Source organism: Lactuca serriola, chromosome 1, assembly GCF_051521515.1.
Source record: "Lactuca serriola cultivar US96UC23 chromosome 1, Lser_US96UC23_V15, whole genome shotgun sequence".
In the NCBI taxonomy this organism is placed as follows: Eukaryota; Viridiplantae; Streptophyta; class Magnoliopsida; order Asterales; family Asteraceae; genus Lactuca; species Lactuca serriola.
In genome coordinates, this window is record NC_136408.1 from 202879867 (window position 1) to 202894814 (window position 14948).

At 47.9% G+C, this 14948-nt stretch overlaps 34 non-coding genes and 10 pseudogenes across 34 annotated transcripts; all 44 read right to left on the reverse strand.

The window, feature by feature from the left end:
* Positions 1 to 41: 41 nt before the first annotated feature.
* LOC145085168 (5S ribosomal RNA) lies at positions 42 to 160 on the reverse strand. Its single transcript, XR_013699578.1, has one exon. It is a non-coding gene; the product is annotated as a 5S ribosomal RNA (ribosomal RNA).
* Positions 161 to 360: 200 nt separating this feature from the next.
* On the reverse strand, positions 361 to 478 carry LOC145079367 (5S ribosomal RNA). Its single transcript, XR_013694884.1, has one exon. It is a non-coding gene; the product is annotated as a 5S ribosomal RNA (ribosomal RNA).
* Positions 479 to 710: 232 nt separating this feature from the next.
* On the reverse strand, positions 711 to 829 carry LOC145085179 (5S ribosomal RNA). The gene has a single exon (XR_013699589.1). It is a non-coding gene; the product is annotated as a 5S ribosomal RNA (ribosomal RNA).
* Positions 830 to 1029: 200 nt separating this feature from the next.
* On the reverse strand, positions 1030 to 1147 carry LOC145079881 (5S ribosomal RNA; annotated as a pseudogene).
* Positions 1148 to 1378: 231 nt separating this feature from the next.
* On the reverse strand, positions 1379 to 1497 carry LOC145083139 (5S ribosomal RNA). Its single transcript, XR_013697625.1, has one exon. It is a non-coding gene; the product is annotated as a 5S ribosomal RNA (ribosomal RNA).
* A 200-nt stretch (positions 1498 to 1697) lies between these two features.
* Positions 1698 to 1815, reverse strand: LOC145080138 (5S ribosomal RNA; annotated as a pseudogene).
* A 231-nt stretch (positions 1816 to 2046) lies between these two features.
* On the reverse strand, positions 2047 to 2165 carry LOC145085191 (5S ribosomal RNA). The gene has a single exon (XR_013699600.1). It is a non-coding gene; the product is annotated as a 5S ribosomal RNA (ribosomal RNA).
* Positions 2166 to 2396: 231 nt separating this feature from the next.
* On the reverse strand, positions 2397 to 2515 carry LOC145085202 (5S ribosomal RNA). The gene has a single exon (XR_013699611.1). It is a non-coding gene; the product is annotated as a 5S ribosomal RNA (ribosomal RNA).
* Positions 2516 to 2715: 200 nt separating this feature from the next.
* LOC145079882 (5S ribosomal RNA) lies at positions 2716 to 2833 on the reverse strand (annotated as a pseudogene).
* Positions 2834 to 3064: 231 nt separating this feature from the next.
* LOC145085214 (5S ribosomal RNA) lies at positions 3065 to 3183 on the reverse strand. Its single transcript, XR_013699624.1, has one exon. It is a non-coding gene; the product is annotated as a 5S ribosomal RNA (ribosomal RNA).
* Positions 3184 to 3414: 231 nt separating this feature from the next.
* Positions 3415 to 3533, reverse strand: LOC145085226 (5S ribosomal RNA). Its single transcript, XR_013699636.1, has one exon. It is a non-coding gene; the product is annotated as a 5S ribosomal RNA (ribosomal RNA).
* A 231-nt stretch (positions 3534 to 3764) lies between these two features.
* LOC145083811 (5S ribosomal RNA) lies at positions 3765 to 3883 on the reverse strand. The gene has a single exon (XR_013698271.1). It is a non-coding gene; the product is annotated as a 5S ribosomal RNA (ribosomal RNA).
* Positions 3884 to 4083: 200 nt separating this feature from the next.
* LOC145079994 (5S ribosomal RNA) lies at positions 4084 to 4201 on the reverse strand (annotated as a pseudogene).
* A 231-nt stretch (positions 4202 to 4432) lies between these two features.
* LOC145085237 (5S ribosomal RNA) lies at positions 4433 to 4551 on the reverse strand. Its single transcript, XR_013699647.1, has one exon. It is a non-coding gene; the product is annotated as a 5S ribosomal RNA (ribosomal RNA).
* Positions 4552 to 4782: 231 nt separating this feature from the next.
* Positions 4783 to 4901, reverse strand: LOC145084595 (5S ribosomal RNA). Its single transcript, XR_013699035.1, has one exon. It is a non-coding gene; the product is annotated as a 5S ribosomal RNA (ribosomal RNA).
* Positions 4902 to 5132: 231 nt separating this feature from the next.
* On the reverse strand, positions 5133 to 5251 carry LOC145085249 (5S ribosomal RNA). The gene has a single exon (XR_013699658.1). It is a non-coding gene; the product is annotated as a 5S ribosomal RNA (ribosomal RNA).
* A 230-nt stretch (positions 5252 to 5481) lies between these two features.
* Positions 5482 to 5600, reverse strand: LOC145085260 (5S ribosomal RNA). Its single transcript, XR_013699669.1, has one exon. It is a non-coding gene; the product is annotated as a 5S ribosomal RNA (ribosomal RNA).
* Positions 5601 to 5831: 231 nt separating this feature from the next.
* Positions 5832 to 5950, reverse strand: LOC145085273 (5S ribosomal RNA). The gene has a single exon (XR_013699680.1). It is a non-coding gene; the product is annotated as a 5S ribosomal RNA (ribosomal RNA).
* A 200-nt stretch (positions 5951 to 6150) lies between these two features.
* On the reverse strand, positions 6151 to 6268 carry LOC145079883 (5S ribosomal RNA; annotated as a pseudogene).
* Positions 6269 to 6500: 232 nt separating this feature from the next.
* Positions 6501 to 6619, reverse strand: LOC145082783 (5S ribosomal RNA). The gene has a single exon (XR_013697283.1). It is a non-coding gene; the product is annotated as a 5S ribosomal RNA (ribosomal RNA).
* A 231-nt stretch (positions 6620 to 6850) lies between these two features.
* On the reverse strand, positions 6851 to 6969 carry LOC145085286 (5S ribosomal RNA). Its single transcript, XR_013699692.1, has one exon. It is a non-coding gene; the product is annotated as a 5S ribosomal RNA (ribosomal RNA).
* A 232-nt stretch (positions 6970 to 7201) lies between these two features.
* LOC145083692 (5S ribosomal RNA) lies at positions 7202 to 7320 on the reverse strand. The gene has a single exon (XR_013698156.1). It is a non-coding gene; the product is annotated as a 5S ribosomal RNA (ribosomal RNA).
* A 230-nt stretch (positions 7321 to 7550) lies between these two features.
* Positions 7551 to 7669, reverse strand: LOC145085297 (5S ribosomal RNA). Its single transcript, XR_013699703.1, has one exon. It is a non-coding gene; the product is annotated as a 5S ribosomal RNA (ribosomal RNA).
* Positions 7670 to 7900: 231 nt separating this feature from the next.
* Positions 7901 to 8019, reverse strand: LOC145085309 (5S ribosomal RNA). Its single transcript, XR_013699714.1, has one exon. It is a non-coding gene; the product is annotated as a 5S ribosomal RNA (ribosomal RNA).
* A 200-nt stretch (positions 8020 to 8219) lies between these two features.
* Positions 8220 to 8337, reverse strand: LOC145079884 (5S ribosomal RNA; annotated as a pseudogene).
* Positions 8338 to 8569: 232 nt separating this feature from the next.
* Positions 8570 to 8688, reverse strand: LOC145085321 (5S ribosomal RNA). Its single transcript, XR_013699725.1, has one exon. It is a non-coding gene; the product is annotated as a 5S ribosomal RNA (ribosomal RNA).
* Positions 8689 to 8888: 200 nt separating this feature from the next.
* On the reverse strand, positions 8889 to 9006 carry LOC145079886 (5S ribosomal RNA; annotated as a pseudogene).
* A 231-nt stretch (positions 9007 to 9237) lies between these two features.
* Positions 9238 to 9356, reverse strand: LOC145083782 (5S ribosomal RNA). The gene has a single exon (XR_013698243.1). It is a non-coding gene; the product is annotated as a 5S ribosomal RNA (ribosomal RNA).
* A 231-nt stretch (positions 9357 to 9587) lies between these two features.
* On the reverse strand, positions 9588 to 9706 carry LOC145085333 (5S ribosomal RNA). Its single transcript, XR_013699736.1, has one exon. It is a non-coding gene; the product is annotated as a 5S ribosomal RNA (ribosomal RNA).
* Positions 9707 to 9938: 232 nt separating this feature from the next.
* On the reverse strand, positions 9939 to 10057 carry LOC145082868 (5S ribosomal RNA). Its single transcript, XR_013697368.1, has one exon. It is a non-coding gene; the product is annotated as a 5S ribosomal RNA (ribosomal RNA).
* Positions 10058 to 10288: 231 nt separating this feature from the next.
* On the reverse strand, positions 10289 to 10407 carry LOC145085344 (5S ribosomal RNA). The gene has a single exon (XR_013699747.1). It is a non-coding gene; the product is annotated as a 5S ribosomal RNA (ribosomal RNA).
* Positions 10408 to 10638: 231 nt separating this feature from the next.
* LOC145085356 (5S ribosomal RNA) lies at positions 10639 to 10757 on the reverse strand. Its single transcript, XR_013699758.1, has one exon. It is a non-coding gene; the product is annotated as a 5S ribosomal RNA (ribosomal RNA).
* Positions 10758 to 10989: 232 nt separating this feature from the next.
* On the reverse strand, positions 10990 to 11108 carry LOC145082869 (5S ribosomal RNA). Its single transcript, XR_013697369.1, has one exon. It is a non-coding gene; the product is annotated as a 5S ribosomal RNA (ribosomal RNA).
* Positions 11109 to 11339: 231 nt separating this feature from the next.
* On the reverse strand, positions 11340 to 11458 carry LOC145085368 (5S ribosomal RNA). Its single transcript, XR_013699769.1, has one exon. It is a non-coding gene; the product is annotated as a 5S ribosomal RNA (ribosomal RNA).
* Positions 11459 to 11689: 231 nt separating this feature from the next.
* On the reverse strand, positions 11690 to 11808 carry LOC145085380 (5S ribosomal RNA). Its single transcript, XR_013699780.1, has one exon. It is a non-coding gene; the product is annotated as a 5S ribosomal RNA (ribosomal RNA).
* A 231-nt stretch (positions 11809 to 12039) lies between these two features.
* LOC145083397 (5S ribosomal RNA) lies at positions 12040 to 12158 on the reverse strand. The gene has a single exon (XR_013697875.1). It is a non-coding gene; the product is annotated as a 5S ribosomal RNA (ribosomal RNA).
* A 232-nt stretch (positions 12159 to 12390) lies between these two features.
* LOC145082870 (5S ribosomal RNA) lies at positions 12391 to 12509 on the reverse strand. Its single transcript, XR_013697370.1, has one exon. It is a non-coding gene; the product is annotated as a 5S ribosomal RNA (ribosomal RNA).
* A 231-nt stretch (positions 12510 to 12740) lies between these two features.
* Positions 12741 to 12859, reverse strand: LOC145085391 (5S ribosomal RNA). The gene has a single exon (XR_013699791.1). It is a non-coding gene; the product is annotated as a 5S ribosomal RNA (ribosomal RNA).
* Positions 12860 to 13060: 201 nt separating this feature from the next.
* Positions 13061 to 13178, reverse strand: LOC145080305 (5S ribosomal RNA; annotated as a pseudogene).
* Positions 13179 to 13409: 231 nt separating this feature from the next.
* Positions 13410 to 13528, reverse strand: LOC145085404 (5S ribosomal RNA). Its single transcript, XR_013699803.1, has one exon. It is a non-coding gene; the product is annotated as a 5S ribosomal RNA (ribosomal RNA).
* Positions 13529 to 13759: 231 nt separating this feature from the next.
* On the reverse strand, positions 13760 to 13878 carry LOC145085415 (5S ribosomal RNA). The gene has a single exon (XR_013699814.1). It is a non-coding gene; the product is annotated as a 5S ribosomal RNA (ribosomal RNA).
* A 200-nt stretch (positions 13879 to 14078) lies between these two features.
* On the reverse strand, positions 14079 to 14196 carry LOC145079600 (5S ribosomal RNA; annotated as a pseudogene).
* Positions 14197 to 14427: 231 nt separating this feature from the next.
* LOC145085427 (5S ribosomal RNA) lies at positions 14428 to 14546 on the reverse strand. Its single transcript, XR_013699825.1, has one exon. It is a non-coding gene; the product is annotated as a 5S ribosomal RNA (ribosomal RNA).
* A 200-nt stretch (positions 14547 to 14746) lies between these two features.
* Positions 14747 to 14864, reverse strand: LOC145079601 (5S ribosomal RNA; annotated as a pseudogene).
* Positions 14865 to 14948: the final 84 nt, after the last annotated feature.

Sequence of the window (14948 nt, forward strand, 5' to 3'; positions counted from 1 at the left end):
CACGTAAAATCTAAAAAAACGCAAACGGACAACGAAAAAGGGGGGTGCAACACGAGGACTTCCCAGGGGGTCACCCATCCTAGTACTACTCTCGCCCAAGCACGCTTAACTGCGGAGTTCTGATGGGATCCGGTGCATTAGTGCTGGTATGATCGCACCCGAAATACTATCCATGTTTATTGTTTTTATGTGTTACAAGACGCAGAACCTCCTTTGTTTTGGTACGCGGGGCGTGGGACCCACGTGACCGATCGGCTCCGTTCCAAAAATACGAAAAGCATCAACCATGAACCGGAGGGCACCCGAGCATAGAAATAGCAAGAAAGAAAGGAAAAAAAGCAAAAAAACCGCACGTAAAATCTAAAAAAACGCAGGACTTCCCAGGGGGTCACCCATCCTAGTACTACTCTCGCCCAAGCACGCTTAACTGCGGAGTTCTGATGGGATCCGGTGCATTAGTGCTGGTATGATCGCACCCGAAATACTATCCATGTTTATTGTTTTTATGTGTTACAAGACGCAGAACCTCCTTTGTTTTGGTACGCGGGGCGTGGGACCCACGTGACCGATCGGCTCCGTTCCAAAAATACGAAAAGCATCAACCATGAACCGGAGGGCACCCGAGCATAGAAATAGCAAGAAAGAAAGGAAAAAAAGCAAAAAAACCGCACGTAAAATCTAAAAAAACGCAAACGGACAACGAAAAAGGGGGGGTGCAACACGAGGACTTCCCAGGGGGTCACCCATCCTAGTACTACTCTCGCCCAAGCACGCTTAACTGCGGAGTTCTGATGGGATCCGGTGCATTAGTGCTGGTATGATCGCACCCGAAATACTATCCATGTTTATTGTTTTTATGTGTTACAAGACGCAGAACCTCCTTTGTTTTGGTACGCGGGGCGTGGGACCCACGTGACCGATCGGCTCCGTTCCAAAAATACGAAAAGCATCAACCATGAAACGGAGGGCACCCGAGCATAGAAATAGCAAGAAAGAAAGGAAAAAAAGCAAAAAAACCGCACGTAAAATCTAAAAAAACGCAGGACTTCCCAGGGGGTCACCCATCCTAATACTACTCTCGCCCAAGCACGCTTAACTGCGGAGTTCTGATGGGATCCGGTGCATTAGTGCTGGTATGATCGCACCCGAAATACTATCCATGTTTATTGTTTTTATGTGTTACAAGACGCAGAACCTCCTTTGTTTTGGTACGCGGGGCGTGGGACCCACGTGACCGATCGGCTCCGTTCCAAAAATACGAAAAGCATCAACCATGAACCGGAGGGCACCCGAGCATAGAAATAGCAAGAAAGAAAGGAAAAAAGGCAAAAAAACCGCACGTAAAATCTAAAAAAACGCAAACGGACAACGAAAAAGGGGGGTGCAACACGAGGACTTCCCAGGGGGTCACCCATCCTAGTACTACTCTCGCCCAAGCACGCTTAGCTGCGGAGTTCTGATGGGATCCGGTGCATTAGTGCTGGTATGATCGCACCCGAAATACTATCCATGTTTATTGTTTTTATGTGTTACAAGACGCAGAACCTCCTTTGTTTTGGTACGCTGGGCGTGGGACCCACGTGACCGATCGGCTCCGTTCCAAAAATACGAAAAGCATCAACCATGAACCGGAGGGCACCCGAGCATAGAAATAGCAAGAAAGAAAGGAAAAAAAGCAAAAAAACCGCACGTAAAATCTAAAAAAACGCAGGACTTCCCAGGGGGTCACCCATCCTAATACTACTCTCGCCCAAGCACGCTTAACTGCAGAGTTCTGATGGGATCCGGTGCATTAGTGCTGGTATGATCGCACCCGAAATACTATCCATGTTTATTGTTTTTATGTGTTACAAGACGCAGAACCTCCTTTGTTTTGGTACGCGGGGCGTGGGACCCACGTGACCGATCGGCTCCGTTCCAAAAATACGAAAAGCATCAACCATGAACCGGAGGGCACCCGAGCATAGAAATAGCAAGAAAGAAAGGAAAAAAAGCAAAAAAACCGCACGTAAAATCTAAAAAAACGCAAACGGACAACGAAAAAGGGGGGTGCAACACGAGGACTTCCCAGGGGGTCACCCATCCTAGTACTACTCTCGCCCAAGCACGCTTAACTGCGGAGTTCTGATGGGATCCGGTGCATTAGTGCTGGTATGATCGCACCCGAAATACTATCCATGTTTATTGTTTTTATGTGTTACAAGACGCAGAACCTCCTTTGTTTTGGTACGCGGGGCGTGGGACCCACGTGACCGATCGGCTCCGTTCCAAAAATACGAAAAGCATCAACCATGAACCGGAGGGCACCCGAGCATAGAAATAGCAAGAAAGAAAGGAAAAAAAGCAAAAAAACCGCACGTAAAATCTAAAAAAACGCAAACGGACAACGAAAAAGGGGGGTGCAACACGAGGACTTCCCAGGGGGTCACCCATCCTAGTACTACTCTCGCCCAAGCACGCTTAACTGCGGAGTTCTGATGGGATCCGGTGCATTAGTGCTGGTATGATCGCACCCGAAATACTATCCATGTTTATTGTTTTTATGTGTTACAAGACGCAGAACCTCCTTTGTTTTGGTACGCGGGGCGTGGGACCCACGTGACCGATCGGCTCCGTTCCAAAAATACGAAAAGCATCAACCATGAACCGGAGGGCACCCGAGCATAGAAATAGCAAGAAAGAAAGGAAAAAAAGCAAAAAAACCGCACGTAAAATCTAAAAAAACGCAGGACTTCCCAGGGGGTCACCCATCCTAATACTACTCTCGCCCAAGCACGCTTAACTGCGGAGTTCTGATGGGATCCGGTGCATTAGTGCTGGTATGATCGCACCCGAAATACTATCCATGTTTATTGTTTTTATGTGTTACAAGACGCAGAACCTCCTTTGTTTTGGTACGCGGGGCGTGGGACCCACGTGACCGATCGGCTCCGTTCCAAAAATACGAAAAGCATCAACCATGAACCGGAGGGCACCCGAGCATAGAAATAGCAAGAAAGAAAGGAAAAAAAGCAAAAAAACCGCACGTAAAATCTAAAAAAACGCAAACGGACAACGAAAAAGGGGGGTGCAACACGAGGACTTCCCAGGGGGTCACCCATCCTAGTACTACTCTCGCCCAAGCACGCTTAACTGCGGAGTTCTGATGGGATCCGGTGCATTAGTGCTGGTATGATCGCACCCGAAATACTATCCATGTTTATTGTTTTTATGTGTTACAAGACGCAGAACCTCCTATGTTTTGGTACGCGGGGCGTGGGACCCACGTGACCGATCGGCTCCGTTCCAAAAATACGAAAAGCATCAACCATGAACCGGAGGGCACCCGAGCATAGAAATAGCAAGAAAGAAAGGAAAAAAAGCAAAAAAACCGCACGTAAAATCTAAAAAAACGCAAACGGACAACGAAAAAGGGGGGTGCAACACGAGGACTTCCCAGGGGGTCACCCATCCTAGTACTACTCTCGCCCAAGCACGCTTAACTGCGGAGTTCTGATGGGATCCGGTGCATTAGTGCTGGTATGATCGCACCCGAAATACTATCCATGTTTATTGTTTTTATGTGTTACAAGACGCAGAACCTCCTTTGTTTTGGTACGCGGGGCGTGGGACCCACGTGACCGATCGGCTCCGTTCCAAAAATACGAAAAGCATCAACCATGAACCGGAGGGCACCCGAGCATAGAAATAGCAAGAAAGAAAGGAAAAAAAGCAAAAAAACCGCACGTAAAATCTAAAAAAACGCAAACGGACAACGAAAAAGGGGGGTGCAACACGAGGACTTCCCAGGGGGTCACCCATCCTAATACTACTCTCGCCCAAGCACGCTTAACTGCGGAGTTCTGATGGGATCCGGTGCATTAGTGCTGGTATGATCGCACCCGAAATACTATCCATGTTTATTGTTTTTATGTGTTACAAGACGCAGAACCTCCTTTGTTTTGGTACGCGGGGCGTGGGACCCACGTGACCGATCGACTCCGTTCCAAAAATACGAAAAGCATCAACCATGAACCGGAGGGCACCCGAGCATAGAAATAGCAAGAAAGAAAGGAAAAAAAGCAAAAAAACCGCACGTAAAATCTAAAAAAACGCAGGACTTCCCAAGGGGTCACCCATCCTAATACTACTCTCGCCCAAGCACGCTTAACTGCGGAGTTCTGATGGGATCCGGTGCATTAGTGCTGGTATGATCGCACCCGAAATACTATCCATGTTTATTGTTTTTATGTGTTACAAGACGCAGAACCTCCTTTGTTTTGGTACGCGGGGCGTGGGACCCACGTGACCGATCGGCTCCGTTCCAAAAATACGAAAAGCATCAACCATGAACCGGAGGGCACCCGAGCATAGAAATAGCAAGAAAGAAAGGAAAAAAAGCAAAAAAACCGCACGTAAAATCTAAAAAAACGCAAACGGACAACGAAAAAGGGGGGTGCAACACGAGGACTTCCCAGGGGGTCACCCATCCTAGTACTACTCTCGCCCAAGCACGCTTAACTGCGGAGTTCTGATGGGATCCGGTGCATTAGTGCTGGTATGATCGCACCCGAAATACTATCCATGTTTATTGTTTTTATGTGTTACAAGACGCAGAACCTCCTTTGTTTTGGTACGCGGGGCGTGGGACCCACGTGACCGATCGGCTCCGTTCCAAAAATACGAAAAGCATCAACCATGAACCGGAGGGCACCCGAGCATAGAAATAGCAAGAAAGAAAGGAAAAAAAGCAAAAAAACCGCACGTAAAATCTAAAAAAACGCAAACGGACAACGAAAAAGGGGGGTGCAACACGAGGACTTCCCAGGGGGTCACCCATCCTAGTACTACTCTCGGCCAAGCACGCTTAACTGCGGAGTTCTGATGGGATCCGGTGCATTAGTGCTGGTATGATCGCACCCGAAATACTATCCATGTTTATTGTTTTTATGTGTTACAAGACGCAGAACCTCCTTTGTTTTGGTACGCGGGGCGTGGGACCCACGTGACCGATCGGCTCCGTTCCAAAAATACGAAAAGCATCAACCATGAACCGGAGGGCACCCGAGCATAGAAATAGCAAGAAAGAAAGGAAAAAAAGCAAAAAAACCGCACGTAAAATCTAAAAAAACGCAAACGGACAACGAAAAAGGGGGGTGCAACACGAGGACTTCCCAGGGGGTCACCCATCCTAGTACTACTCTCGCCCAAGCACGCTTAACTGCGGAGTTCTGATGGGATCCGGTGCATTAGTGCTGGTATGATCGCACCCGAAATACTATCCATGTTTATTGTTTTTATGTGTTACAAGACGCAGAACCTCCTTTGTTTTGGTACGCGGGGCGTGGGACCCACGTGACCGATCGGCTCCGTTCCAAAAATACGAAAAGCATCAACCATGAACCGGAGGGCACCCGAGCATAGAAATAGCAAGAAAGAAAGGAAAAAAAGCAAAAAAACCGCACGTAAAATCTAAAAAACGCAAACGGACAACGAAAAAGGGGGGTGCAACACGAGGACTTCCCAGGGGGTCACCCATCCTAGTACTACTCTCGCCCAAGCACGCTTAACTGCGGAGTTCTGATGGGATCCGGTGCATTAGTGCTGGTATGATCGCACCCGAAATACTATCCATGTTTATTGTTTTTATGTGTTACAAGACGCAGAACCTCCTTTGTTTTGGTACGCGGGGCGTGGGACCCACGTGACCGATCGGCTCCGTTCCAAAAATACGAAAAGTATCAACCATGAACCGGAGGGCACCCGAGCATAGAAATAGTAAGAAAGAAAGGAAAAAAAGCAAAAAAACCGCACGTAAAATCTAAAAAAACGCAAACGGACAACGAAAAAGGGGGGTGCAACACGAGGACTTCCCAGGGGGTCACCCATCCTAGTACTACTCTCGCCCAAGCACGCTTAACTGCGGAGTTCTGATGGGATCCGGTGCATTAGTGCTGGTATGATCGCACCCGAAATACTATCCATGTTTATTGTTTTTATGTGTTACAAGACGCAGAACCTCCTTTGTTTTGGTACGCGGGGCGTGGGACCCATGTGACCGATCGGCTCCGTTCCAAAAATACGAAAAGCATCAACCATGAACCGGAGGGCACCCGAGCATAGAAATAGCAAGAAAGAAAGGAAAAAAAGCAAAAAAACCGCACGTAAAATCTAAAAAAACGCAGGACTTCCCAGGGGGTCACCCATCCTAATACTACTCTCGCCCAAGCACGCTTAACTGCGGAGTTCTGATGGGATCCGGTGCATTAGTGCTGGTATGATCGCACCCGAAATACTATCCATGTTTATTGTTTTTATGTGTTACAAGACGCAGAACCTCCTTTGTTTTGGTACGCGGGGCGTGGGACCCACGTGACCGATCGGCTCCGTTCCAAAAATACGAAAAGCATCAACCATGAACCGGAGGGCACCCGAGCATAGAAATAGCAAGAAAGAAAGGAAAAAAAGCAAAAAAACCGCACGTAAAATCTAAAAAAACGCAAACGGACAACGAAAAAGGGGGGGTGCAACACGAGGACTTCCCAGGGGGTCACCCATCCTAGTACTACTCTCGCCCAAGCACGCTTAACTACGGAGTTCTGATGGGATCCGGTGCATTAGTGCTGGTATGATCGCACCCGAAATACTATCCATGTTTATTGTTTTTATGTGTTACAAGACGCAGAACCTCCTTTGTTTTGGTACGCGGGGCGTGGGACCCACGTGACCGATCGGCTCCGTTCCAAAAATACGAAAAGCATCAACCATGAAACGGAGGGCACCCGAGCATAGAAATAGCAAGAAAGAAAGGAAAAAAAGCAAAAAAACCGCACGTAAAATCTAAAAAAACGCAAACGGACAACAAAAAAGGGGGGTGCAACACGAGGACTTCCCAGGGGGTCACCCATCCTAGTACTACTCTCGCCCAAGCACGCTTAACTGCGGAGTTCTGATGGGATCCGGTGCATTAGTGCTGGTATGATCGCACCCGAAATACTATCCATGTTTATTGTTTTTATGTGTTACAAGACGCAGAACCTCCTTTGTTTTGGTACGCGGGGCGTGGGACCCACGTGACCGATCGGCTCCGTTCCAAAAATACGAAAAGCATCAACCATGAACCGGAGGGCACCCGAGCATAGAAATAGCAAGAAAGAAAGGAAAAAAAGCAAAAAAACCGCACGTAAAATCTAAAAAAAACGCAAACGGACAACGAAAAAGGGGGTTGCAACACGAGGACTTCCCAGGGGGTCACCCATCCTAGTACTACTCTCGCCCAAGCACGCTTAACTGCGGAGTTCTGATGGGATCCGGTGCATTAGTGCTGGTATGATCGCACCCGAAATACTATCCATGTTTATTGTTTTTATGTGTTACAAGACGCAGAACCTCCTTTGTTTTGGTACGCGGGGCGTGGGACCCACGTGACCGATCGGCTCCGTTCCAAAAATACGAAAAGCATCAACCATGAACCGGAGGGCACCCGAGCATAGAAATAGCAAGAAAGAAAGGAAAAAAAGCAAAAAAACCGCACGTAAAATCTAAAAAACGCAAACGGACAACGAAAAAGGGGGGTGCAACACGAGGACTTCCCAGGGGGTCACCCATCCTAGTACTACTCTCGCCCAAGCACGCTTAACTGCGGAGTTCTGATGGGATCCGGTGCATTAGTGCTGGTATGATCGCACCCGAAATACTATCCATGTTTATTGTTTTTATGTGTTACAAGACGCAGAACCTCCTTTGTTTTGGTACGCGGGGCGTGGGACCCACGTGACCGATCGGCTCCGTTCCAAAAATACGAAAAGCATCAACCATGAACCGGAGGGCACCCGAGCATAGAAATAGTAAGAAAGAAAGGAAAAAAAGCAAAAAAACCGCACGTAAAATCTAAAAAAACGCAAACGGACAACGAAAAAGGGGGGTGCAACACGAGGACTTCCCAGGGGGTCACCCATCCTAGTACTACTCTCGCCCAAGCACGCTTAACTGCGGAGTTCTGATGGGATCCGGTGCATTAGTGCTGGTATGATCGCACCCGAAATACTATCCATGTTTATTGTTTTTATGTGTTACAAGACGCAGAACCTCCTTTGTTTTGGTACGCGGGGCGTGGGACCCACGTGACCGATCGGCTCCGTTCCAAAAATACGAAAAGCATCAACCATGAACCGGAGGGCACCCGAGCATAGAAATAGCAAGAAAGAAAGGAAAAAAAGCAAAAAAACCGCACGTAAAATCTAAAAAAACGCAGGACTTCCCAGGGGGTCACCCATCCTAATACTACTCTCGCCCAAGCACGCTTAACTGCGGAGTTCTGATGGGATCCGGTGCATTAGTGCTGGTATGATCGCACCCGAAATACTATCCATGTTTATTGTTTTTATGTGTTACAAGACGCAGAACCTCCTTTGTTTTGGTACGCGGGGCGTGGGACCCACGTGACCGATCGGCTCCGTTCCAAAAATACGAAAAGCATCAACCATGAACCGGAGGGCACCCGAGCATAGAAATAGCAAGAAAGAAAGGAAAAAAAGCAAAAAAACCGCACGTAAAATCTAAAAAAACGCAAACGGACAACGAAAAAGGGGGGGTGCAACACGAGGACTTCCCAGGGGGTCACCCATCCTAGTACTACTCTCGCCCAAGCACGCTTAACTGCGGAGTTCTGATGGGATCCGGTGCATTAGTGCTGGTATGATCGCACCCGAAATACTATCCATGTTTATTGTTTTTATGTGTTACAAGACGCAGAACCTCCTTTGTTTTGGTACGCGGGGCGTGGGACCCACGTGACCGATCGGCTCCGTTCCAAAAATACGAAAAGCATCAACCATGAACCGGAGGGCACCCGAGCATAGAAATAGCAAGAAAGAAAGGAAAAAAAGCAAAAAAACCGCACGTAAAATCTAAAAAAACGCAGGACTTCCCAGGGGGTCACCCATCCTAATACTACTCTCGCCCAAGCACGCTTAACTGCGGAGTTCTGATGGGATCCGGTGCATTAGTGCTGGTATGATCGCACCCGAAATACTATCCATGTTTATTGTTTTTATGTGTTACAAGACGCAGAACCTCCTTTGTTTTGGTACGCGGGGCGTGGGACCCACGTGACCGATCGGCTCCGTTCCAAAAATACGAAAAGCATCAACCATGAACCGGAGGGCACCCGAGCATAGAAATAGCAAGAAAGAAAGGAAAAAAAGCAAAAAAACCGCACGTAAAATCTAAAAAAACGCAAACGGACAACGAAAAAGGGGGGTGCAACACGAGGACTTCCCAGGGGGTCACCCATCCTAGTACTACTCTCGCCCAAGCACGATTAACTGCGGAGTTCTGATGGGATCCGGTGCATTAGTGCTGGTATGATCGCACCCGAAATACTATCCATGTTTATTGTTTTTATGTGTTACAAGACGCAGAACCTCCTTTGTTTTGGTACGCGGGGCGTGGGACCCACGTGACCGATCGGCTCCGTTCCAAAAATACGAAAAGCATCAACCATGAACCGGAGGGCACCCGAGCATAGAAATAGCAAGAAAGAAAGGAAAAAAAGCAAAAAAACCGCACGTAAAATCTAAAAAAACGCAAACGGACAACGAAAAAGGGGGGTGCAACACGAGGACTTCCCAGGGGGTCACCCATCCTAGTACTACTCTCGCCCAAGCACGCTTAACTGCGGAGTTCTGATGGGATCCGGTGCATTAGTGCTGGTATGATCGCACCCGAAATACTATCCATGTTTATTGTTTTTATGTGTTACAAGACGCAGAACCTCCTTTGTTTTGGTACGCGGGGCGTGGGACCCACGTGACCGATCGGCTCCGTTCCAAAAATACGAAAAGCATCAACCATGAACCGGAGGGCACCCGAGCATAGAAATAGCAAGAAAGAAAGGAAAAAAAGCAAAAAAAACCGCACGTAAAATCTAAAAAAACGCAAACGGACAACGAAAAAGGAGGGTGCAACACGAGGACTTCCCAGGGGGTCACCCATCCTAGTACTACTCTCGCCCAAGCACGCTTAACTGCGGAGTTCTGATGGGATCCGGTGCATTAGTGCTGGTATGATCGCACCCGAAATACTATCCATGTTTATTGTTTTTATGTGTTACAAGACGCAGAACCTCCTTTGTTTTGGTACGCGGGGCGTGGGACCCACGTGACCGATCGGCTCCGTTCCAAAAATACGAAAAGCATCAACAATGAACCGGAGGGCACCCGAGCATAGAAATAGCAAGAAAGAAAGGAAAAAAAGCAAAAAAACCGCACGTAAAATCTAAAAAAACGCAAACGGACAACGAAAAAGGGGGGTGCAACACGAGGACTTCCCAGGGGGTCACCCATCCTAGTACTACTCTCGCCCAAGCACGCTTAACTGCGGAGTTCTGATGGGATCCGGTGCATTAGTGCTGGTATGATCGCACCCGAAATACTATCCATGTTTATTGTTTTTATGTGTTACAAGACGCAGAACCTCCTTTGTTTTGGTACGCGGGGCGTGGGACCCACGTGACCGATCGGCTCCGTTCCAAAAATACGAAAAGCATCAACCATGAACCGGAGGGCACCCGAGCATAGAAATAGCAAGAAAGAAAGGAAAAAAAGCAAAAAAACCGCACGTAAAATCTAAAAAAACGCAAACGGACAACGAAAAAGGGGGGTGCAACACGAGGACTTCCCAGGGGGTCACCCATCCTAGTACTACTCTCGCCCAAGCACGCTTAACTGCGGAGTTCTGATGGGATCCGGTGCATTAGTGCTGGTATGATCGCACCCGAAATACTATCCATGTTTATTGTTTTTATGTGTTACAAGACGCAGAACCTCCTTTGTTTTGGTACGCGGGGCGTGGGACCCACGTGACCGATCGGCTCCGTTCCAAAAATACGAAAAGCATCAACCATGAACCGGAGGGCACCCGAGCATAGAAATAGCAAGAAAGAAAGGAAAAAAAGCAAAAAAAACCGCACGTAAAATCTAAAAAAACGCAAACGGACAACGAAAAAGGAGGGTGCAACACGAGGACTTCCCAGGGGGTCACCCATCCTAGTACTACTCTCGCCCAAGCACGCTTAACTGCGGAGTTCTGATGGGATCCGGTGCATTAGTGCTGGTATGATCGCACCCGAAATACTATCCATGTTTATTGTTTTTATGTGTTACAAGACGCAGAACCTCCTTTGTTTTGGTACGCGGGGCGTGGGACCCACGTGACCGATCGGCTCCGTTCCAAAAATACGAAAAGCATCAACCATGAACCGGAGGGCACCCGAGCATAGAAATAGCAAGAAAGAAAGGAAAAAAAGCAAAAAAACCGCACGTAAAATCTAAAAAAACGCAAACGGACAACGAAAAAGGGGGGTGCAACACGAGGACTTCCCAGGGGGTCACCCATCCTAGTACTACTCTCGCCCAAGCACGCTTAACTGCGGAGTTCTGATGGGATCCGGTGCATTAGTGCTGGTATGATCGCACCCGAAATACTATCCATGTTTATTGTTTTTATGTGTTACAAGACGCAGAACCTCCTTTGTTTTGGTACGCGGGGCGTGGGACCCACGTGACCGATCGGCTCCGTTCCAAAAATACGAAAAGCATCAACCATGAACCGGAGGGCACCCGAGCATAGAAATAGCAAGAAAGAAAGGAAAAAAAGCAAAAAAACCGCACGTAAAATCTAAAAAAACGCAAACGGACAACGAAAAAGGGGGGTGCAACACGAGGACTTCCCAGGGGGTCACCCATCCTAGTACTACTCTCGCCCAAGCACGCTTAACTGCGGAGTTCTGATGGGATCCGGTGCATTAGTGCTGGTATGATCGCACCCGAAATACTATCCATGTTTATTGTTTTTATGTGTTACAAGACGCAGAACCTCCTTTGTTTTGGTACGCGGGGCGTGGGACCCACGTGACCGATCGGCTCCGTTCCAAAAATACGAAAAGCATCAACCATGAACCGGAGGGCACCCGAGCATAGAAATAGCAAGAAAGAAAGGAAAAAAAGCAAAAAAACCGCACGTAAAATCTAAAAAAACGCAAACGGACAACGAAAAAGGGGGGTGCAACACGAGGACTTCCCAGGGGGTCACCCATCCTAGTACTACTCTCGCCCAAGCACGCTTAACTGCGGAGTTCTGATGGGATCCGGTGGATTAGTGCTGGTATGATTGCACCCGAAATACTATCCATGTTTATTGTTTTTATGTGTTACAAGACGCAGAACCTCCTTTGTTTTGGTACGCGGGGCGTGGGACCCACGTGACCGATCGGCTCCGTTCCAAAAATACGAAAAGCATCAACCATGAACCGGAGGGCACCCGAGCATAGAAATAGCAAGAAAGAAAGGAAAAAAAGCAAAAAAAACCGCACGTAAAATCTAAAAAAACGCAAACGGACAACGAAAAAGGAGGGTGCAACACGAGGACTTCCCAGGGGGTCACCCATCCTAGTACTACTCTCGCCCAAGCACGCTTAACTGCGGAGTTCTGATGGGATCCGGTGCATTAGTGCTGGTATGATCGCACCCGAAATACTATCCATGTTTATTGTTTTTATGTGTTACAAGACGCAGAACCTCCTTTGTTTTGGTACGCGGGGCGTGGGACCCACGTGACCGATCGGCTCCGTTCCAAAAATACGAAAAGCATCAACCATGAACCGGAGGGCACCCGAGCATAGAAATAGCAAGAAAGAAAGGAAAAAAAGCAAAAAAACCGCACGTAAAATCTAAAAAAACGCAAACGGACAACGAAAAAGGGGGGTGCAACACGAGGACTTCCCAGGGGGTCACCCATCCTAGTACTACTCTCGCCCAAGCACGCTTAACTGCGGAGTTCTGATGGGATCCGGTGCATTAGTGCTGGTATGATCGCACCCGAAATACTATCCATGTTTATTGTTTTTATGTGTTACAAGACGCAGAACCTCCTTTGTTTTGGTACGCGGGGCGTGGGACCCACGTGACCGATCGGCTCCGTTCCAAAAATACGAAAAGCATCAACCATGAACCGGAGGGCACCCGAGCATAGAAATAGCAAGAAAGAAAGGAAAAAAAAGCAAAAAAACCGCACGTAAAATCTAAAAAAACGCAAGACTTCCCAGGGGTTCACCCATCCTAATACTACTCTCGCCCAAGCACGCTTAACTGCGGAGTTCTGATGGGATCCGGTGCATTAGTGCTGGTATGATCGCACCCGAAATACTATCCATGTTTATTGTTTTTATGTGTTACAAGACGCAGAACCTCCTTTGTTTTGGTACGCGGGGCGTGGGACCCACGTGACCGATCGGCTCCGTTCCAAAAATACGAAAAGCATCAACCATGAACCGGAGGGCACCCGAGCATAGAAATAGCAAGAAAGAAAGGAAAAAAAGCAAAAAAACCGCACGTAAAATCTAAAAAAACGCAAACGGACAACGAAAAAGGGGGGTGCAACACGAGGACTTCCCAGGGGGTCACCCATCCTAGTACTACTCTCGCCCAAGCACGCTTAACTGCGGAGTTCTGATGGGATCCGGTGCATTAGTGCTGGTATGATCGCACCCGAAATACTATCCATGTTTATTGTTTTTATGTGTTACAAGACGCAGAACCTCCTTTGTTTTGGTACGCGGGGCGTGGGACCCACGTGACCGATCGGCTCCGTTCCAAAAATACGAAAAGCATCAACCATGAACCGGAGGGCACCCGAGCATATAAATAGCAAGAAAGAAAGGAAAAAAAGCAAAAAAACCGCACATAAAATCTAAAAAAACGCAAACGGACAACGAAAAAGGGGGGTGCAACACGAGGACTTCCCAGGGGGTCACCCATCCTAGTACTACTCTCGCCCAAGCACGCTTAACTGCGGAGTTCTGATGGGATCCGGTGCATTAGTGCTGGTATGATCGCACCCGAAATACTATCCATGTTTATTGTTTTTATGTGTTACAAGACGCAGAACCTCCTTTGTTTTGGTACGCGGGGCGTGGGACCCACGTGACCGATCGGCTCCGTTCCAAAAATACGAAAAGCATCAACCATGAACCGGAGGGCACCCGAGCATAGAAATAGCAAGAAAGAAAGGAAAAAAAGAAAAAAAACCGCACGTAAAATCTAAAAAAACGCAAGACTTCCCAGGGGGTCACCCATCCTAATACTACTCTCGCCCAAGCACGCTTAACTGCGGAGTTCTGATGGGATCCGGTGCATTAGTGCTGGTATGATCGCACCCGAAATACTATCCATGTTTATTGTTTTTATGTGTTACAAGACGCAGAACCTCCTTTGTTTTGGTACGCGGGGCGTGGGACCCACGTGACCGATCGGCTCCGTTCCAAAAATACGAAAAGCATCAACCATGAACCGGAGGGCACCCGAGCATATAAATAGCAAGAAAGAAAGGAAAAAAAGCAAAAAAACCGCACATAAAATCTAAAAAAACGCAAACGGACAACGAAAAAGGGGGGTGCAACACGAGGACTTCCCAGGGGGTCACCCATCCTAGTACTACTCTCGCCCAAGCACGCTTAACTGCGGAGTTCTGATGGGATCCGGTGCATTAGTGCTGGTATGATCGCACCCGAAATACTATCCATGTTTATTGTTTTTATGTGTTACAAGACGCAGAACCTCCTTTGTTTTGGTACGCGGGGCGTGGGACCCACGTGACCGATCGGCTCCGTTACAAAAATACGAAAAGCATCAACCATGAACCGGAGGGCACCCGAGCATAGAAATAGCAAGAAAGAAAGGAAAAAAAGCAAAAAAACCGCACGTAAAATCTAAAAAAACGCAAGACTTCCCAGGGGGTCACCCATCCTAATACTACTCTCGCCCAAGCACGCTTAACTGCGGAGTTCTGATGGGATCCGGTGCATTAGTGCTGGTATGATCGCACCCGAAATACTATCCATGTTTATTGTTTTTATGTGTTACAAGACGCAGAACCTCCTTTGTTTTGGTACGCGGGGCGTGGGACCCACG